General features: G+C 36.8%; 1 protein-coding gene across 1 annotated transcript in view; it reads left to right on the top strand.

The window, feature by feature from the left end:
- Positions 1-1,472: 1,472 nt before the first annotated feature.
- gcgra (glucagon receptor a) overlaps positions 1,473-23,832 on the top strand; it is a 102,574-nt gene continuing 80,214 nt past the window's right edge. Inside the window, exon 1 of the mRNA XM_062036698.1 lies at positions 1,473-1,570. The gene's annotated coding sequence lies outside the window, so the exon portion shown is untranslated. The remainder of the gene's footprint in view (positions 1,571-23,832) is intronic.

The following is a 23,832-nucleotide window of genomic DNA, read 5'->3' as shown; positions in this document are numbered from 1 at the left end:
GAAACATTGAAACCCATAAAAGGAAAACAGCTCAAAATCTAAATTGATGGCGATATTTTGATGAAAATCCACCCTTTTTTGATTGTTTTAAAATCTGCCATATATCTATAATAACTAGGGATGTCCGATAATATCGGCCTGCCGATATTATCAGCCGATAAATGCGTTAAAATGTAATATCGGAAATTATCGGTATCGTTTTTTTAAATGATCTGTATCGTTTTTTTTTTTATTATTTAAATTTTTTTAATTTAAAAAAATTTTTTTTTTAATTTTAAAAAAAAATTTAATCAACATAAAAAACACAAGATACACTTACAATTAATGCACCAACCCAAAAAACCTCCCTCCTCATTCACACAAAAGGGTTGTTTCTTTCTGTTATTAATATTCTGCTTCCTACATTATATATCAATATATATCAATACAGTCTGCAAGGGATACAGTTATTAATATTAACAATATATCAATATATATCAATACAGTCTGCAAGGGATACAGTTATTAATATTAACAATATATCAATATATATCAATACAGTCTGCAAGGGATACAGTTATTAATATTAACAATATATCAATATATATCAATACAGTCTGCAAGGGATACAGTTATTAATATTAACAATATATCAATATATATCAATACAGTCTGCAAGGGATACAGTTATTAATATTAACAATATATCAATATATATCAATACAGTCTGCAAGGGATACAGTTATTAATATTAACAATATATCAATATATATCAATACAGTCTGCAAGGGATACAGTCCGTAAGCACACATGATTGTGCGTGCTGCTGGTCCACTAATAGTACTAACCTTTAACAGTTAATGTTACTCATTTTCATTCATTACTAGTTTCTATGTAACTGTTTTTATATTGTTGTACTTTCTTTTTTATTCAAGAAAATGTTTTTAATCTATTTATCTTATAATTTTTTTTTAAAAAGTACCTTATCTTCACCATACCTGGTTGTCCAAATTAGACATAATAATGTGTTAATTCCACCACTGTATATATCGGTTGATATCGGTATCGGTTGATATCGGTATCGGTAATTAAAGAGTTGGACAATATCGGAATATCGGATATCGGCAAAAAGCCATTATCGGACATCCCTAATAATAACCATCGAAAAACGGCTCTAATTTTGTTTTTTTTAAATTTGCGTTTGAGAATTGGACCTAGCATGAAGGGAAGGTACAAGATTCTAAAACACCAATTAAGTGATTTACAAATAAACTTGGCCGACTTTAAAACAAAACTGAGCTCTTGTACTTTCATGAAAGAGTTGTAAAAATAAGGCGGGTGTACCTAATCAAGTGGCCAGGCTGTGTTTTAGTTCCCTCAAAAAAACATCTCGTTGGCGATGTGTACACACGCGCAGGCGCGCACGCACGGGCGTGACGTCACCGGGCTGGAAGGAGCGTGTGCAGCAGTGACGTCACCACACGAGTGTTATTCATCAGTTTTGGAAAGTAACAATTGTCACGGCGACGCCAGGAGGACAAGTTGGATTACATGATGAAGCTGAGCGACCACCAGGCATCAAACTTGGCCGGTAAATACTTTCTTCAACTTACAGAGTATTTACAACACGTCTTTATTAGCACTCACGCCTCGCATGGATCTTCTCTGAAACACTTCTCACCTGCACAAGTTTCATTGATATCAAATAGCACTAAATATTACGTCAGGAACTACTGTAGTCCCGGTAATAAATGTACTTCTCTACATAAAGGGGACCACAAAAAGTGTCATTATTGTCTTTATTGTAACATAAAATGTTAGTGTGCATGAAACATATGTTTATTATTGTCATTTAGTCCTTAAATAAAATACTAGACAACTTGTCTTTTAGTAGTAAGTAAACAAACAAAGACTCCTAATTATGCAGTAACATATTGTGTCATTTATACACCTATTATTTTGTACACATTATGAGGGACAAACTGTAAACATTTATTATTAATCTACTTGTTCATTTACTGTTAATATCTGCTTATTTTCTGTTTGAACATGTTCTATCTACACTTCTGTTCAAATGTAATAATCACTTATTCTTCTCTTCTTTGATACTTGACATTAGTTGTGGATGATACCACACATTTAGGTATGGATCCGATACCAAGTAGTTACAGGATCATACATTGGTCATATTCAAAGTCCTCATGTGTCCAGGGACATATTTACTGACTTTATAAACATAATATACATTTTTAAAAAATGAAAGAAAATGTTGTGACGATAAAAAATATCGACGTAATTATAGCAGTATCGACTAGATACGCTCTTGTACTGGATATCATTACAGTGGATGTTAGGTGTAGATCCACCCATGGCGTTTGTTTAAAAAAAAAAGGAAAAAAGATTTTGATAAAAAATATCGATTTAATCATAGTAGTATCAACTAGATACGCTCTTGTACTTGATATCATTACAGTGGATGTTAGGTGTAGATCCACCAATGGCGATTGTTTAAAAAAAAAGGAAAAAAGATTTTGATAAAAAATATCAATGTAATCATAGTAGTATCGACTAGATACGCTCTTGTACTTGATATCATTACAGTGGATGTTAGGTGTAGATCCACCAATGGCGTTTGTTTAAAAAAAAAGGAAAAAAGATTTTGATAAAAAATATCGATGTAATCATAGTAGTATCGACTAGATACGCTCTTGTACTTGATATCAATACAGTGGATGTTAGGTGTAGATCCACCAATGGCGTTTGTTTAAAAAAAAAAGGAAAAACGATTTTGATAAAAAATATTGATGTAATCATAGTAGTATCGACTAGATACGCTCTTGTACTTGATATCATTACAGTGGATGTTAGGTGTAGATCCACCAATGGCGTTTGTTTAAAAAAAAAGGAAAGATTTTGTTACAATAAAAAATATCGATGTAATCATAGCAGTATTGACTAGATACGCTCTTGTACTTGATATCATTACAGTGGATGTTAGGTGTAGATCCACCAATGGCGTTTGTTTAAAAAAAAAAGGAAAAACGATTTTGATAAAAAATATCGATGTAATCATAGTAGTATCGACTAGATACGCTCTTGTACTTGATATCATTACAGTGGATGTTAGGTGTAGATCCACCAATGGCGTTTGTTTAAAAAAAAGGAAAGATTTTGTTACAATAAAAAATATCGATGTAATCATAGCAGTATTGACTAGATATGCTCTTGTACTTGATATCATTACAGTGGATGTTAGGTGTAGATCCACCAATGGCGTTTGTTTAAAAAAAAAAAGGAAAAAACATTTTGATAAAAAATATCGATGCAATCATAGCAGTATCAACTACGTACGCTCTTGTACTTGATATCATTACAGTGGATGTTAGGTGTAGATCCACCAATGGCGTTTGTTTGAAAAAAAGGAAAAAAGATTTTGTGACAATAAAAAATATCAAAGTAATTATAGCAGTATCGACTAGATACGCTCTTGTACTTGATATCAATACAGTGGATGTTAGGTGTAGATCCACCAATGGCGTTTGTTTAAAAAAAAAAGGAAAAACGATTTTGATAAAAAATATCGATGTAATCATAGTAGTATCGACTAGATACGCTCTTGTACTTGATATCATTACAGTGGATGTTAGGTGTAGATCCACCAATGGCGTTTGTTTAAAAAAAAGGAAAGATTTTGTGACGATAAAAAATATCGATGCAATCATAGCAGTATCGACTAGATACGCTCTTGTACTTGATATCATTACAGTGGATGTTAGGTGTAGATCCACCAATGGTGTTTGTTTGAAAAAAAAAGGAAAGATTTTGTGACAATAAAAAATATCAAAGTAATTATAGCAGTATCGACTAGATACGCTCTTGTACTTGATATCAATACAGTGGATGTTAGGTGTAGATCCACCAATGGCGTTTGTTTAAAAAAAAAAGGAAAAACGATTTTGATAAAAAATATCGATGTAATCATAGTAGTATCGACTAGATACGCTCTTGTACTTGATATCATTACAGTGGATGTTAGGTGTAGATCCACCAATGGCGTTTGTTTAAAAAAAGGAAAGATTTTGTGATGATAAAAAATATCGATGCAATCATAGCAGTATCGACTAGATACGCTCTTGTACTTGATATCAGTACAGTGGATGTTAGGTGTAGATCCACCAATGGCGTTTGTTTAAAAAAAAGGAAAGATTTTGTTACAATAAAAAATATCGATGTAATCATAGCAGTATTGACTAGATACGCTCTTGTACTTGATATCATTACAGTGGATGTTAGGTGTAGATCCACCAATGGCGTTTGTTTAAAAAAAAAAGGAAAAACGATTTTGATAAAAAATATCGATGTAATCATAGTAGTATCGACTAGATACGCTCTTGTACTTGATATCATTACAGTGGATGTTAGGTGTAAATCCACCAATGGCGTTTGTTTAAAAAAAAGGAAAGATTTTGTTACAATAAAAAATATCGATGCAATCATAGCAGTATCGCCTAGATACGCTCTTGTACTTGATATCATTACAGTGGATGTTAGGTGTAGATCCACCAATGGCGTTTGTTTAAAAAAAAAAAAAGGAAAAAACATTTTGATAAAAAATATCGATGCAATCATAGCAGTATCAACTAGGTACGCTCTTGTACTTGATATCATTACAGTGGATGTTAGGTGTAGATTCACCAATGGTGTTTGTTTGAAAAAAAAAGGAAAGATTTTGTGACAATAAAAAATATCAAAGTAATTATAGCAGTATCGACTAGATACGCTCTTGTATTTGATATCAATACAGTGGATGTTAGGTGTAGATCCACCAATGGCGTTTGTTTAAAAAAAAAAGGAAAAACGATTTTGATAAAAAATATCGATGTAATCATAGTAGTATCGACTAGATACGCTCTTGTACTTGATATCATTACAGTGGATGTTAGGTGTAGATCCACCAATGGCGTTTGTTTAAAAAAAGGAAAGATTTTGTGACGATAAAAAATATCGATGCAATCATAGCAGTATCGACTAGATACGCTCTTGTACTTGATATCATTACAGTGGATGTTAGGTGTAGATCTACCAATGGCGTTTGTTTAAAAAAAAGGAAAGATTTTGTTACAATAAAAAATATCGATGTAATCATAGCAGTATTGACTAGATATGTGCTCTTGTACTTGATATCATTACAGTGGATGTTAGGTGTAGATCCACCAATGGCGTTTGTTTAAAAAAAAAAGGAAAAAAGATTTTGATAAAAAATATCGATGCAATCATAGCAGTATCGACTAGATACGCTCTTGTACTTGATATCATTACAGTGGATGTTAGGTGTAGATCCACCAATGGCGTTTGTCTAAAAAAAGGAAAAAATATTTTGTGACGATAAATATCGACGTAATCATAGTAGTATCGACTAGATACGCTCTTGTACTTGATATCAATACAGTGGATGTTAGGTGTAGATCCACCAATGGCGTTTGTTTAAAAAAAAAAGGAAAAAACATTTTGATAAAAAATATCGATGCAATCATAGCAGTATCAACTAGGTACGCTCTTGTACTTGATATCATTACAGTGGATGTTAGGTGTAGATCCACCAATGGCGTTTGTTTAAAAAAAAAAGGAAAAAAGATTTTGATAAAAAATATCGATGCAATCATAGCAGTATCGACTAGATACGCTCTTGTACTTGATATCATTACAGTGGATGTTAGGTGTAGATCCACCAATGGCGTTTGTCTAAAAAAAGGAAAAAATATTTTGTGACGATAAATATCGACGTAATCATAGTAGTATCGACTAGATACGCTCTTGTACTTGATATCAATACAGTGGATGTTAGGTGTAGATCCACCAATGGCGTTTGTTTAAAAAAAAAGGAAAAAACATTTTGATAAAAAATATCGATGCAATCATAGCAGTATCAACTAGGTACGCTCTTGTACTTGATATCATTACAGTGGATGTTAGGTGTAGATCCACCAATGGCGTTTGTTTAAAAAAAAAAGGAAAAACGATTTTGATAAAAAATATCGAAGTAATCATAGTAGTATCGACTAGATACGCTCTTGTACTTGATATCATTACAGTGGATGTTAGGTGTAGATCCACCAATGGCGTTTGTTTAAAAAAAAGGAAAGATTTTGTGACGATAAAAAATATCGATGCAATCATAGCAGTATCGACTAGATACGCTCTTGTACTTGATATCATTACAGTGGATGTTAGGTGTAGATCCACCAATGGCGTTTGTTTAAAAAAAAAGGAAAAAAGATTTTGATAAAAAATATTGATGTAATCATAGCAGTATCGATTAGATACGCTCTTGTACTTGATATCATTACAGTGGATGTTAGGTGTAGATCCACTAATGGTGTTTGTTTAAAAAAAAAGGAAAAAAGATTTTGATAAAAAATAGCGATGTAATCATAGCAGTATCGATTAGATACGCTCTTGTACTTGATATCATTACAGTGGATGTTAGGTGTAGATCCACCAATGGCGTTTGTTTAAAAAAAAAAAGAAAAAAGATTTTGATAAAAAATATAAATGTAATCATAGCAGTATCGACTAGATACGCTCTTGTACTTGATATCATTACAGTGGATGTTAGGTGTAGATCCACCCATGGCGTTTGCTTAAAAAAAAAAAAAGGAAAAAATATTTTGTGACGATAAAAAATATCGACATAATCATAGTAGTATCGACTAGATACGCTTTTGTACTTGATATCATTACAGTGGATGTTAGGTGTAGATCCACCAATGGTGTTTGTTTAAAAATAAGTAAAAAATATTTTGTGACGATAAAAAATATCGACGTAATCATAGTAGTATCGACTAGATATGCTCTTGTACTTGATATCATTGCAGTGGATGTCAGGGGTAGATCCACCAATGGCGTTAGTTTAAAAAAAAAGGAAAAAAGATTTTGATAAAAAATATCGACGTAATCATAGTAGTATCGACTAGATATGTGCTCTTGTACTTGATATCATTACAGTGGATGTTAGGTGTAGATCCACCAATGGCGTTTGTTTAAAAAAAAGGGAAAAAATATTTTGTGACGATAAAAAATATCGATGTAATCATAGTAGTATCGACTAGATACACTCTTGTACTTGATATCATTACAGTGGATGTTAGGTGTAGATCCACCAATGGCGTTTGTTTAAAAAAAAAAGGAAAAACGATTTTGATAAAAAATATTGATGTAATCATAGCAGTATCGATTAGATACGCTCTTGTACTTGATATCATTACAGTGGATGTTAGGTGTAGATCCACCAATGGCGTTTGTTTAAAAAAAAAAAGAAAAAAGATTTTGATAAAAAATATAAATGTAATCATAGCAGTATCGACTAGATACGCTCTTGTACTTGATATCATTACAGTGGATGTTAGATGTAGATCCACCAATGGTGTTTGTTTAAAAATAAGTAAAAAATATTTTGTGACGATAAAAAATATCGACGTAATCATAGTAGTATCGACTAGATATGCTCTTGTACTTGATATCATTACAGTGGATGTCAGGGGTAGATCCACCAATGGCGTTTGTTTAAAAAAAAAGGAAAAAAGATTTTGATAAAAAATATCGACGTAATCATAGTAGTATCGACTAGATATGTGCTCTTGTACTTGATATCATTACAGTGGATGTTAGGTGTAGATCCACCAATGGCGTTTGTTTAAAAAAAAAGGAAAAAATATTTTGTGACGATAAAAAATATCGATGTAATCATAGTAGTATCGACTAGATACACTCTTGTACTTGATATCATTACAGTGGATGTAAGGTGTAGATCCACCAATGGCGTTTGTTTAAAAAAAAGGAAAAAAGCTTTTGATAAAAAATATCGATGTAATCATCGCAGTATCAATTAGATACGCTCTTGTACTTGATATCATTACAGTGGATGTTAGGTGTAGATCCACCCATGGTGTTTGTTTAAAAAAAAGGAAAAAGGATTTTTTGACGATAAAAAATATCGACGTAATCACAGTAGTATTAACTAGATACGCTTTTGTACTTGATATCATTACAGTGGATGTTAGGTTTAGATCCACCAATGGCGTTTGTTTAAAAAAAAAGGAAAAAAGATTTTGATAAAAAATATCGACGTAATCATAGTAGTATCGACTAGATACGCTCTTGTACTTGATATCATTACAGTGGATGTTAGGTGTAGATCCACCAATGGCGTTTGTTTAAAAAAAAGGAAAAAAGTTTTTGTGACGATAAAAAATATCGACGTAATCATAGTAGTATCGACTAGATACGCTCTTGTACTTGATATCATTACAGTGGATGTTAGGTGTAGATCCACCAATGGCGTTTGTTTAAAAAAAAAGGAAAAAAGATTTTGATAAAAAATATTGATGTAATCATAGCAGTATCGATTAGATACGCTCTTGTACTTGATATCATTACAGTGGATGTTAGGTGTAGATTCACCAATGGCGTTTGTTTAAAAAAAAAAGGAAAAAATATTTTGTGACAATAAAAAATATCAACGTAATCATAATAGTATCGACTAGATACGCTCTTGTACTTGATATCATTATAGTGGATGTTAGGTGTAGATCCACCAATGAATGGTGTTTGTTTAAAAAAAAAAGGAAAAAATATTTTGTGACGATAAAAAATATCGACGTAATCATAGTAGTATCGACTAAATACGCTCTTGTACTTGATATCATTACAGTGGATGTTAGGTGTAGATCCACCAATGGTGTTTGTTTGAAAAAAAAAAGGAAAGATTTTGTGACAATAAAAAATATCGATGCAATCATAGCAGTATCGACTAGATACGCTCTTGTACTTGATATCATTACAGTGGATGTTAGGTGTAGATCCACCAATGGCGTTTGTTTAAAAAAAAGTAAAAAAGAGTTTGCGACGACAAAAAATATCAATGTTATCTTAGTAGTATCGACTAGAGATGCTATTTGTTTACACTCAGTAAGACACAGAAGTACTCTGTGTGTGTGCGCTGCCGAACATGCTCCCAAGCTCATAAACCCAGCAACGTCACCATGTGAAATATGTCCCTGGACACATGAGGACTTTGAATATGACCAATGTATGATCCTGTAACTACTTGGTATCGCATCCATACCTAAATGTGTGGTATCATCCACAACTAATGTCAAGTATCAAAGAAGAGAAGAATAAGTGATTATTACATTTGAACAGAAGTGTAGATAGAACATGTTCAAACAGGAAATAAGCAGATATTAACAGTAAATGAACAAGTAGATTAATAATGCATTTTTACAGTTTGTCCCTCATAATGTGTAGAAAATAAAAGGTGTATAAATGACACAATATGTTACTGCATTTGTTTACTTCCTACTAAAAGACAAGTTGTCTAGTATTTGATTGAAGGCCCAAATGACAATATTAAACATGTTTCATGCACATTAACATTTGTTGTCACAATAAAGTCAATAATGACATTTTTTGTGGTCCCCTTTATTTTGAAAAGTATCAAAAAGTATCAAAATACCTTTTGGTACCGGTACCAATATATTGGTATCGGGACAACCCCAGTAGATACATTGATATTGTTTAGAGTAGTCAGTGTGAAGCTGGTATTGTTGTTGTATGAAATGAGTCCACACAGCCATTATTGTGTATACAGCAGGTGGGTACACGTCACAGTCAACATGTCTTACTTGGGAATATTTAGTCTGAGCAACATTGTTCTATTATTGGCGTTGAAGTAAAAAAAAAGTGTCATAAAATGCTTACTGGAATCAGAGGTGTGCTGCATAAGTTGTGAGAGAGTTCAAACAAGCATCTTTCTAGCATCTTCTCCCACCTCCACATGGCAGACAGAAGAGGAGTCTCACACCAGACTCGAGAGATTAGCGGCCATGTTCGTGTGTAGAAAGGTGGATGTGAGATGAAGATCATGTTGGTGTTGGAGGTTCTTTGGGTTTGGACTGCAAGCGGACGCACGTTAAGGAAGGTGCTAAGAATAGGCTGCACTACAAAGAGCTGTCACTCTGGATTGTAGGAGCGTGCTGATAAGGCTCCACCAGGGGGATGTTGCTGCTAGGCTCCACCTTTCTAACACCTTCGTCCCTCCATCAGGGGCTGCTCGTCATTCTGCCAGCTGGCGTGAGGACGTATAGATGTGTAAATGTCATCAATAGGACGTATAGATGATAGAAGTGTAAACATAATCAATAGGACGTATAGATGATAGAAGTGTAAACATAATCAATAGGACGTATAGATGATAGAAGTGTAAACATAATCAATAGGACGTTTGGATGATAGAAGTGTAAACATAATCAATAGGACGTATAGATGATAGAAGTGTAAACATAATCAATAGGACGTATAGATGATAGAAGTGTAAACATAATCAATAGGACGTATAGATGACAGAAGTGTAAACATAATCAATAGGACGTATAGATGATAGAAGTGTAAACATAATCAATAGGACGTTTGGATGATAGAAGTGTAAACATAATCAATAGGACGTATAGATGATAGAAGTGTAAACATAATCAATAGGACGTATAGATGATAGAAGTGTAAACATAATCAATAGGACGTATAGATGACAGAAGTGTAAACATAATCAATAGGACGTTTGGATGATAGAAGTGTAAACATAATCAATAGGACGTATAGATGACAGAAGTGTAAACATAATCAATAGGACGTATAGATCACAGAAGTGTAAACATAATCAATAGGACGTATAGATGATAGAAGTGTAAACATAATCAATAGGACGTATAGATGATAGAAGTGTAAACATAATCAATAGGACGTATAGATCACAGAAGTGTAAACATAATCAATAGGACGTATAGATGATAGAAGTGTAAACATAATCAATAGGACGTATAGATGATAGAAGTGTAAACATAATCAATAGGACGTACAGATGATAGAAGTGTAAACATAATCAATAGGACGTATAGATGATAGAAGTGTAAACATAATCAATAGGACGTATAGATGATAGAAGTGTAAACATAATCAATAGGACGTATAGATGATAGAAGTGTAAACATAATCAATAGGACGTATAGATGATAGAAGTGTAAACATAATCAATAGGACGTATAGATGATAGAAGTGTAAACATAATCAATAGGACGTATAGATGATAGAAGTGTAAACATAATCAATAGGACGTATAGATGATAGAAGTGTAAACATAATCAATAGGACGTATAGATGATAGAAGTGTAAACATAATCAATAGGACGTATAGATGATAGAAGTGTAAACATAATCAATAGGACGTATAGATGATAGAAGTGTAAACATAATCAATAGGACGTACAGATGATAGAAGTGTAAACATAATCAATAGGACGTATAGATGATAGAAGTGTAAACATAATCAATAGGACGTATAGATGATAGAAGTGTAAACATAATCAATAGGACGTATAGATGATAGAAGTGTAAACATAATCAATAGGACGTATAGATGATAGAAGTGTAAACATAATCAATAGGACGTATAGATGATAGAAGTGTAAACATAATCAATAGGACGTATAGATGATAGAAGTGTAAACATAATCAATAGGACGTACAGATGATAGAAGTGTAAACATAATCAATAGGACGTACAGATGATAGAAGTGTAAACATAATCAATAGGACGTACAGATGATAGAAGTGTAAACATAATCAATAGGACGTATAGATGATAGAAGTGTAAACATAATCAATAGGACGTATAGATCACAGAAGTGTAAACATAATCAATAGGACGTATAGATGACAGAAGTGTAAATGTAATCAATTACTCATTATTTATTGCTCACATGAATATTATTGCACTTTATAGTTCATTTGAAGGGACAATGCACAGAAACATTAAGATTAGGGATGTCCGATAATGGCTTTTTGCCGATATCCGATATGCCGATATTGTCAAACTCTTTAATTACCAATACCGATATCAACCGATACCGATATCAACCGATATATGCAGTCGTGGAATTAACACATTATTATGTCTAATTTGGACAACCAGGTATGGTGAAGATAAGGTCCTTTTTTTTTAAAAAATTACAAAATAAAATAAGATAAATAAATTAAAAATATTTTCTTGAATAAAAAAGAAAGTAAAACAATATAAAAACAGTTACATAGAAACTAGTAATGAATGAAAATGAGTAAAATGAAGTGTTAAAGGTTAGTACTATTAGTGGAGCAGCAGCACGCACAATCATGTGTGCTTACGGACTGTATCCCTTGCAGACTGTATTGATATATATTGATATATTGTTAATATTAATAACTGTATCCCTTGCAGACTGTATTGATATATATTGTTAATATTAATAACTGTATCCCTTGCAGACTGTATTGATATATATTGATATCATCATCATCATCATCGGCAGCTCAGTCTCGAGAGACCATACTGATGCGCGTCTGGAGTCTTGTCATGTTGTTTGGCATCGTCTGCTATGGCTGCGCAGTCCGATCTGTGAGTGACAGTCTTTATTGCAGTTTGTGCAAATGAATAAGGTGGCCTGGGTTTGAGGGGTTGCTGCAGTGCACTTCCTGCGTCTCCTCTTCTCTGCTGCAAGCCGATCTCTTGCCACCTCGGCTTCTGCACTGCCCTTGTGGACAGTCTGACGCCAAGCATTTCTGTCCATGGCCTGTACCTCCCAGCTGTCAGGAGAGATGTTGCATGCTTTCATGTCTCTTTTGCAGACGTCCTTGAAGCGTAGTAGGGGGCGACCAGCTCGTCTGGTGCCAATGGTCAGTTGTCCATACATGATGTCCTTAGGTAGTCTTCCATCCTCCATCCGTCGGACATGGCCGAGCCAGCGGAGACGGCGTTGACTCAGCAGGGAGTACATGCTGGGGATCTTGGCGCGCTGCAGGATGTTGGTGTATGGGATGTGGTCCTGCCAGCTGATGTTGAGGATGCGCCTGAGGCACCGCATGTGGAAGGTGTTGAGCCGACGTTCTTGCTTCATATAGGTGGTCCAGGATTCACTTCCATAGAGAAGGGTGCTGAGAACGCAGGCCTGATATACACGGATCTTGGTGTGTTCTGACAGCGCTCCGTTCTCCCACACTCTCTTGGTCAGTCTAGCCATGATGGTATTTGCCTTTCCGAGACGCCTGTCCAGTTCGATGTCCAGTGAGAGGTTGTTGCTGATTGTTGATCCCAAGTAGGTGAACTCGTCCACAGTGTCCAGTCTGATGTTATCAACTGTGATGGAGGGGGCAGTACTGATGTCTTGTGCACTGATGTTGGTCTTCTTCAGGCTTATTGTGAGCCCAAACTGCTTACAAGCATCGGCAAAGCGGTCAGCCAAACTCTGAAGGGCATCCTCTGTGTGAGTCATGAGGGCTGCATCATCAGCAAACAACATCTCCCTGATGAGAACTGTCCTGACCTTGGTCTTAGAACGCAGTCGCGCCAGGTTAAACAATCTCCCATCAGACCGGGTGTGCAGGTATACACCATCAGTGGAGGAGTCGAAGGCGTAAGACAGGAGCAGGGAAAAGAAAATCCCGAAAAGGGTTGGTGCAAGTACACAGCCCTGCTTGACACCACTGTTGATACAGAATGGTTCTGAGGATGATCCGTCATACAGGACTGTGCCCTTCATGTTGACATGGAAGGAGGTCACCATGCTGCCGAGCTTTGGGGGGCAGCCAATCTTCTCAAGGAGCTGGAATAGGCCTTCCCTGCTGACCAGATCGAAGGCCTTGGTGAGGTCTATGAACATCATGTAGAGTGGCTGGCCTTGCTCTCTACTCTTTTCCTGGAGCTGTCGAAGGGAAAAGATCATGTCAGTTGTCGACCTGCCTGCTCTGAAGCCACATTGGGATTCTGGATAGACACGATCCGCGAGTCTCTGCAGCCTGTTGAGGAGGATGCGTGCATACACTTTGCCGACAATGCTGAGAAGGGAGATCCCTCTGTAGTTGTTGCAGTCACTGCGGTCACCTTTGTTTTTATACAGTGTCACAATGGTGGCGTCACGCATGTCTTGTGGGACTGCACCTTCCTCCCAGCACATGCAGAGCAACTCATACAGAGGCTGAAGCAGGGCAGGTTTCCCGTGCTTGATGGCTTCAGGTGGGATGTTATCGCTACCTGGTGCTTTGTCGTTTGGGAGGGCATCAATGGCTTTGCTGAGCTCTTCCATAGTGGGCACTTCATCTAGCTCCTCCATGATGGGCAGATCCTTCGTACCACTAAGGGCAGCATTGGAAACTGATGTTTCACGGGAGTACAGTTCTGAGTAGTGTTCCACCCATCTGGTCATCTGTTCCTCCCGGTTAGTGATCTTCTCCCCTGACAGAGATTTCAGGGGGGCAATTCCTTTTACTGCAGGGCCAAGGGCCTTTTTGATGCCGTTGTACATGCCGCGTTTGTTTCCGGACTCGGCACAGCTCTGTATTTCCTTACACAGTTGTTGCCAATATTCATTGGCACACTGTCTAGCAACACGCTGGGTGGTGTTCCGAGCCCTTCTGAGTGCTGTGAGTGTCTGTTCATTTGGGCATTCCTTGTGTGCTAAGAAGGCTGCACGTTTAGCCTCTATTTCTGGTTTCATCCTTGGAAGGTGGGCTTTGAACCAATCCTGGCAGGGATGTTCTTTCTTGCCAAACGAGGACATGGCCGTGTTGTAAATTTTGTCCCTCATGGCATTCCACTTTCCTGTGGCGTCATGATCTGGCAGGTCCTGTAGGGCTTCATCCAGGTTGGTTACATATGCGTCCACCTTAAGGGGATCTGACATGTGTACTGTGTTGATCCGGGGGCGGCCTTTTGGTTTGGAGTGATGTAGCTTGCGTGGCTGGAGACGCACTTTGCTGCACACAAGGGCATGGTCAGTGTCACAGTCTGCACTATGGTAGCTTCTGGTGATGAGGACATTGTTTAAGGCAGAGCGCCTGGTGATGGCAAGGTCGAGTTGGTGCCAGCGTTGGGACCGCGGATGCCTCCACGACACTCTGTGTGATGGTTTACACTCGAAGAAGGTGTTTGTAATGCAGAGGTCATGGTAGGAGCACAGTTCCAGCAGCCTTTGACCATTCTCATTTACCTTCCCTGTGCCATGACGTCCAAGGCAGGAGGGCCATGACTTGTGATCTGCACCTACTCTGGCATTGAAGTCGCCAAGGAGGAATAAGGGCTCATCTTTTGGGAGGCCCTTTATCAGTTCATCAAGCTGCCCATAGAACTGGTCTTTTGTGTCTTCCGATGAGGTGAGAGTGGGAGCGTACACACTGAGGATGTTGACATGACCAGCAGCAGTGGCGAGGCGGATGGACAAAAGGCGCTCGGTGCCACCTGAGGGAGGCTCCACTGCAGCCAGGAGGGTGTTTTTGATGGCAAAGCCAACACCATGCTGGCGGGGCTCTTCGGGTTCTCTGCCCTTCCAGAAGAAGGTGTAGTTCTCCTCTCTGAGGGAGCCGCTGGAAGGGAGCCGGGTTTCTTGGAGGGCAGCTATGCTGACGTTGAGTCTGGTGAGCTCTCTGTCAATGATGGCTGTCTTTCTGGTGTCTTCCACCACTCTGAGGTCATCTGAGATGCCTGTGCGCATAGTGCGCACGTTCCAGCTACCAAATAGAAGAGCTGGAGTCTTCTTTTTAATTTTCTTATTGTTTGGTGCAAAGATTTACCGTCTGCTCATCGTGCCTTTACAGTACACTAAGCTCCAGGCACCCACTGAAGCAGGCAAACGTTGGCGGGCCGACACCCTACTGACCGGGGGCTGCCCGGTTTAAGGCGGGCAGTAGTCGTCCACTGGGACACTATGATCCCTCCCACCGTCGAAGCTGACCCGTGGCGCCCCATACTTACGCCAATCAGATGGGACTTATAACCCGTAAACTGCCAGCTTCCGTGTTGTGTCCTCACTCTTGCGAGCGAGGCTGGAGTGACCTCTCCAGTTTTTGTGACCTCCATGGCGCAAGCCTGGGCATAAGGTATGGGGACTTTGGGTTGCCCAGTCGTCAGAATCCCCCTCTTGGCTTGGCCAAGAGGGGGATATTAATAACTGTATCCTTGCAGACTGTATTGATATATATTGATATATTGTTAATATTAATAACTGTATCCCTTGCAGACTGTATTGATATATATTGATATATGGTTAATATTAATAACTGTATCCCTTGCAGACTGTATTGATATATATTGATATATAATGTAGGAACCAGAATATTAATAACAGAAAGAAACAACCCTTTTGTGTGAATGAGTGTAAATGGGGGAGGGAGGTTTCTTGGGTTGGTGCACTAATTGTAAGTGTATCTTGTGTTTTTTATGTGGATTTAATAAAAAAACAAAACAAACAAAAAAAAAAACAAAAAAAACGATACTGATAATAAAAAAACCGATACCGATCATTTCCGATATTACATTTTAACGCATTTATCGGCCGATAATATCGACAGACCGATATTATCGGACATCTCTAATTAAGATCAAAGAAGTGTATCTTGTGTTTTTTATGTGGATTTAATAAAAAAAACCCCAAAAAAACAACAAAAAACCCCCAAAAAAACACGATACTGATAATAAAAAAACCGATACCGATCATTTCCGATATTACATTTTAACGCATTTATCGGCCGATAATATCGGCAGACCGATATTATCGGACATCTCTAATTAAGATCAAAGAAGTGTATCTTGTGTTTTTTATGTGGATTTAATTAAAAAAAACAACAAACAAACAAAAAAAAAACGATACTGATAATTAAAAAAAACGATACCGATAATTTCCGATATTACATTTTAACGCATTTATCGGCCGATAATATCGGTCTGCCGATATTATCGGACATCTCTAATTAAGATCAAAGAAGTGTATCTTGTGTTTTTTATGTGGATTTAATAAAAAAACCCACAAAACCCCCCCCCCCCCCCCAAAAACACAAAAAAACCCGATACTGATAATAAAAAAACCGATACAGATCATTTCCGATATTACATTTTAACGCATTTATCGGCCGATAACATCGGCAGACCGATATTATCGGACATCTCTAATTAAGATCAAAGAAGTGTATCTTGTGTTTTTTATGTGGATTTAATTAAAAAAAACCCCAAAAAACAACAAAAAAACCCAAAAAAAACACGATACTGATAATAAAAAAACCGATACCGATCATTTCCGATATTACATTTTAACGCATTTATCGGCCGATAATATCGGCAGACCGATATTATCGGACATCTCTAATTAAGATCAAAGAAGTGTATCTTGTGTTTTTTATGTGGATTTAATTAAAAAAACCAAAAAAAAAACCGATACTGATAATAAAAAACCCGATACCGATCATTTCTGATATTACATTTTAACGCATTTATCGGCCGATAATATCGGCAGACCGATATTATCGGACATCTCTAATTAAGATCAAAGAAGTGTATCTTGTGTTTTTTATGTGGATTTAATAAAAAAACAAAAACAAACAAACAAACAAACAAACAAAAAAAAAACATACTGATAATAAAAAAAAACGATACCGATAATTTCCGATATTACATTTTAATGCATTTATCGGCCGATAATATCGGCAGACCGATATTATCGGACATCTCTAATTAAGATCAAAGAAGTGTATCTTGTGTTTTTTATGTGGATTTAATTAAAAAAAAACAAAAAAAAAACGATACTCATAATAAAAAACCCGATACCGATCATTTCTGATATTACATTTTAACGCATTTATCGGCCGATAATATCGACAGACCGATATTATCGGACATCTCTAATTAAGATCAAAGAAGTGTACCTTGTGTTTTTTATGTGGATTTAATTAAAAAAACAAAAAACAAAGAAAAACAAAAAACGATACTGATAATAAAAAAAACGATACCGATAATTTCCGATATTACATTTTAACGCATTTATCGGCCGATAATATCGACAGACCGATATTATCGGACATCTCTAATTAAGATCAAAGACAGATATGTTCTATTCCAGATTATACAAACCCCGTTTCCATATGAGTTGGGAAATTGTTAGATGTAAATATAAACGGAATACAATGATTTGCAAATCCTTTTCAACCTACAAAGACAACATATTTGATGATCAAACTCATAAACATTATTTTGTTGTTGCAAATAATTATTAACTTTACAACTGAATATGGTTTGAAAAGGATTTGCAAATCATTGTATTCCGTTTATATTTACATCTAACACAATTTCCCAACTCATATGGAAACGGGGTTTGTAGCTAAATAGCTCATTTCCATCTGCAGTCCCTGGCTACCTAAATTAAAGGGATACAAAAATCACGCAATAAAATGATGACAATAAAATGATACAATAGCATGTAATTGTGACAGACTCTCGCTGTCGTCCGGGTTCCAAGGACCACCAAGCACAGACATGACTACCAGCAGTTTTGACTTTGTTTATTTTTCAATAATACTCCGTCTCTTCGGGTCGCTTTTCAGCTCCTCTTCCTGCTCGCTCTTCGGCACGCTTTTCAACCTGCCGCGTCGTCTTTGTCTGCCTCTCGCTCGCTTCTGCGCTGCATCCACTGTTGGCTCTCCAGCTCCTTCCGCCCCGACGTCCTCGGCTGCCGCCCTTTTACACACTGGGAGGAAATGATATAATTGTGCCCAGGTGGGCGATCCACGCACCTGATATTTGTTTCGGCGTCGATCCCGGCCACACCACGCCTCCTCGCCGCCAACTCGTGGTCGGCCCCGGCGTGCCCTGCCTTGCTGTTGGTCTGCCGGCCACGCCCCTCCACAGTAATCAAATTAAGAAAAGTCATAAAATGTCCTTCCATGGACACATACTTTATACGTTACAACTAGATATGTTCGATAATGGCTTTTTTGCCGATATCCGATATTCCGATATTGTCCAACTCTTAATTACCGATTCCGATATCAAGCGATACCGATATATACAGTGGTGGAATGAACACATTATTGTGCCTAATTTTGTTGTGATGCATTAAACAATGTAACAAGGTTTTCCAAAATAAATCAACTCAAGTTATGTAAAAAAATGCCAACATGGCACTGCCATATTTATTATTGAAGTCACTAAGTGCATTATTTTTTATTAACATGCCTCAAAACAGCAGCTTGGAATTTGGGACATGCTCTCCCTGAGAGAGCATGAGGAGGTTGAGGTGGGCGGGGTTGGGGGTGTACATTGTAGCGTCCCGGAAGAGTTAGTGCTGCAAGGGATTCTGGGTATTTGTTCTGTTGTGTTTATGTTGTGTTACGGTGCGGATGTTCTCCCAAAATGTGTTTGTCATTCTTGTTTGCTGTAGGTTCACAGTGTGGCGCATATTTGGAACAGTGTTAAACTTGTTTATACGTCCACCCTCAGTGTGACCTGTATGGCTGTTGACCAAGTATGCCTTGCATTCACTTCTGTGTGTGTGAAAAGCCGTAGATATTATGTGACTGGGCCGGCACGCGAAGGCAGTGCCTTTAAGGTTTATGTCCCACATCTGTGGTCCTCTCCAAGGTTTCTCATTGTCCCATTGGGTTGAGTTTTTCCTTGCCCTGATGTGGGATCTGAGCCGAGGATGTCGTTGTATCTCGTGCAGCCCTAAACTTGTGATTTAGGGCTATATAAATAAACATTGATTGATTGAAGCAACAAACGTGTACTTCATGTTTAGTGACATGCTAATTCTTATTTTTACACTTTTTTTCTTCCAAATTCCATTGTATGTTATACTCTTCTGACACCACCAGATGGCAGTATAAGTGTCCACATAAGTGGCCATAAGACCCCAATTCAGTAGTGTACACAATTTTTGGAAATAAGAGCTAAAAGGTGCTGTCCACGTATGTGGCCACTAAGCCTTTAGAGGTTTTAATGAATGAAGTAACGTTTATGACAACCTTTTTCCAAAACACAATATAGAATGTGACATATAACAGGATAATGCATACATTTATCATTTGTTACCAAAAAGTGGGACCCCAAAAAAGTACTGTGGGACCCCATTTTTATGACTTGATGGGGTCCCCATTTTGAAAATCCCTAGCGCCAACACTGATGGAAACAGCACCAATACTCTATTACTAATCAAAGATCATCCGAGATCATTCATTGGCCCGCTGGCCTTGACCTTGACGCATAGGTCCTAAAGGGACTGACTACTGGGTGCATGTTTCCCCAAATGTCCGCAACAATAGGTGCAATGGCCAAGTGTCCCATTACTTATGTCAACACACCTTCCCAGGTGTACACACAAAGATCAGCCATGCAGTCAACCTCTCACACTTAATGCGGAAATAATGGAGCCTGCGTCTACAGACTCTATATAGCCAGCCTGGAAGGAAAAAGGACGCCATCAAGAATTGACGCTTCCAACGAACAACCAAGCAGCGTGAATTTCACGCAGGCAATTAACGTTCGTCCTCTGGGGTCTTGTTAAGTAAATAATACAAACATGAATGCAACAGTCACAGGTGTCACACTTGCAAAACACACTGAGGCTCATCTGCAGCACATCATTGTGTTATTATCACATGACAGCTTTACTGCCTCGACAATACACACACACACACACACACACACACACACACACACACACACACCAACCACACACACACACACACACACACACACACACACAGACACACACACACACACACACACACACACACACACACACACACACACACACACACACACACACACACTAACCACACACATTTGTATTTGTTACCTTCTTGAGACCTGAGAAAAATGCCTCCCTCTTTAGGACCAGCCTTTCTAGATATATAAAGAAGTGTATTTACAACATTAATAATATATACTTACTATGCAAATATAAAAAAGCTTGTTGTGAAAAATTAGTTGGAATTTCACAAGAAAAACTTAGAATGTTTGCAGTATTATAATAAAAGTCGTCATTTTACTCAACACAAGTCAAAATGTGACAAGAAAAACTGAACATTTGTGCAATATTATGATAAAAGTTGGAATTTTACTCAATAACAGTCGCAATTTTACAAGAAAAGCTTAACATTTTGGCATTTTAATGAAAAGAGTCGTAATTTTACTCCACAAAAGTCACAATTTTGTAAGAAAACTTTACAATTTTGGCAATATTATAATAGTAATCATAATTTCACTTGGCAAAATTATGACAAGCTAACTGCTAATGGCCACTATAGTCTTAGTACAATAGTGTATTTGTTCATCCTATGGTCACATATCGGTTGTCTTACGTCTTTTGTATGCACATTAAATCAACCAAAAACATCCTGACTTTGGAGCAATGTTCACGGACTCTAGTATTTGTCTCTCTATTAGATGCAATGTTATTGGGACCATGATTTATGTCCTCACTTGTTCACACCTCCTCATATGGAAGATACTTTTCCTTCCTCATGTCTCAAGAAGGGTAGAAATACAAGAACACACACACACACACGCACATGCATGCCTTCTTGTATTTGTTACCTTCTTGAGACCTGAGAAAAATGCCTCCCTCTTTAGGACCAGCCTTTCTAGATATATAAAGATACAACATTAATAATATATACATACTATGCAAATATAGAAAAAGCTTGTTGTGAAAAATGAGTTGGAATTTCACAAGAAAAAGGTCACAATTTCACAAGAAAACCTTAGAATGTTGGCAGTATCATAATAAAAGTCGTCATTTTACTCAGCACAAGTCAAAATGTGACAAGAAAAACTGAACATTTGTGCAATATTATGATAAAAGTTGGAATTTTACTCAATAACAGTCGCAATTTTACAAGAAAAGCTTAACATTTTGGCAATATTATGATAAAAGTTGGAATTTTACTCAATAATAGTCGCAATTTTACAAGAAAAGCTTAACATTTTGGCATTTTTATGAAAAGAGTCGTAATTTTACTCCACAAAAGTCACAATTTTGTAAGAAAACTTTACAATTTTGGCAATATTATAATAGTAATCGGAATTTCACTTGGCCAAATTATGACAAGCTAACTGTTAATGGCCGCTATAGTCTTAGTACAATAGTGTATTTGTTCATCCTATGGTCACATATCGGTTGTCTTACGTCTTTTGTATGCACATTAAATCAACCAAAAACATCCTGACTTTGGAGCAATGTTCACGGACTCTAGTATTTGTCTCTCTATTAGATGCAATGTTATTGGGACCATGATTTATGTCCTCACTTGTTCACACCTCCTCATATGGAAGATACTTTTCCTTCCTCATGTCTCAAGAAGGGTAGAAATACAAGAACACACACACACACGCACATGCATGCCTTCTTGTATTTGTTACCTTCTTGAGACCTGAGAAAAATGCCTCCCTCTTTAGGACCAGCCTTTCTAGATATATAAAGATGTGTATTTACAACATTAATAATATATACATACTATGCAAATATAGAAAAAGCTTGTTGTGAAAAATGAGTTGGAATTTCACAAGAAAAAGGTCACAATTTCACAAGAAAACCTTAGAATGTTGGCAGTATGTGGGGCGGCGTGGCGAAGTTGGTAGAGTGGCCGGGTCAGCAATCGGAGTGTTGCTGGTTACTGGGGTTCAATCCCCACCTTCTACCTTCACGTCCGTTGTGTCCTTGGGCAAGATACTTCACCCTTGCTCCTGATGGCTGCTGGTTAGCGCCTTGCATGGCAGCTCCCGCCATCAGTGTGTGAATGTGAGTGTGAATGGATGAATGTGGAAATAGTGTCAAAGCGCTTTGAGTACCTTGAAGGTAGAAAAGCGCTATACAAGTATAACCCATTTATTTATTTATTTAGTATCATAATAAAAGTCGTCATTTTACTCAGCACAAGTCAAAATGTGACAAGAAAAACTGAACATTTGTGCAATATTATGATAAAAGTTGGAATTTTACTCAATAACAGTCGCAATTTTACAAGAAAAGCTTAACATTTTGGCAATATTATGATAAAAGTTGGAATTTTACTCAATAACAGTCGCAATTTTACAAGAAAAGCTTAACATTTTGGCATTTTTATGAAAAGAGTCGTAATTTTACTCCACAAAAGTCACAATTTTGTAAGAAAACTTTACAATTTTGGCAATATTATAATAGTAATCGGAATTTCACTTGGCCAAATTATGACAAGCTAACTGTTAATGGCCGCTATAGTCTTAGTACAATAGTGTATATGTTCATCCTATGGTCACATATCGGTTGTCTTACGTCTTTTGTATGCACATTAAATCAACCAAAAACATCCTGACTTTGGAGCAATGTTCACGGACTCTAGTATTTGTCTCTCTATTAGATGCAATGTTATTGGGACCATGATTTATGTCCTCACTTGTTCACACCTCCTCATATGGAAGATACTTTTCCTTCCTCATGTCTCAAGAAGGGTAGAAATACAAGAACACACACACACACGCACACGCACGCCTTCTTGTATTAGTTACCTTCTTGAGACCTGAGAAAAATGCCTCCCTCTTTAGGACCAGCCTTTCTAGATATATAAAGAAGTGTATTTACAACATTAATAATATATACATACTATGCAAATATAGAAAAAGCTTGTTGTGAAAAATGAGTTGGAATTTCACAAGAAAAAGGTCACAATTTCACAAGAAAACCTTAGAATGTTGGCAGTATCATAATAAAAGTCGTCATTTTACTCAGCACAAGTCAAAATGTGACAAGAAAAACTGAACATTTGTGCAATATTATGATAAAAGTTGGAATTTTACTCAATAACAGTCGCAATTTTACAAGAAAAGCTTAACATTTTGGCAATATTATGATAAAAGTTGGAATTTTACTCAATAACAGTCGCAATTTTACAAGAAAAGCTTAACATTTTGGCATTTTTATAAAAAGAGTCGTAATTTTACTCCACAAAAGTCACAATTTTGTAAGAAAA

This window comes from Entelurus aequoreus, linkage group LG25 (assembly GCF_033978785.1).
Source record: "Entelurus aequoreus isolate RoL-2023_Sb linkage group LG25, RoL_Eaeq_v1.1, whole genome shotgun sequence".
In the NCBI taxonomy this organism is placed as follows: Eukaryota; Metazoa; Chordata; class Actinopteri; order Syngnathiformes; family Syngnathidae; genus Entelurus; species Entelurus aequoreus.
Note: the sequence above shows the minus strand (reverse complement) of the source record. Positions and strands in the feature narration are given on the sequence as shown.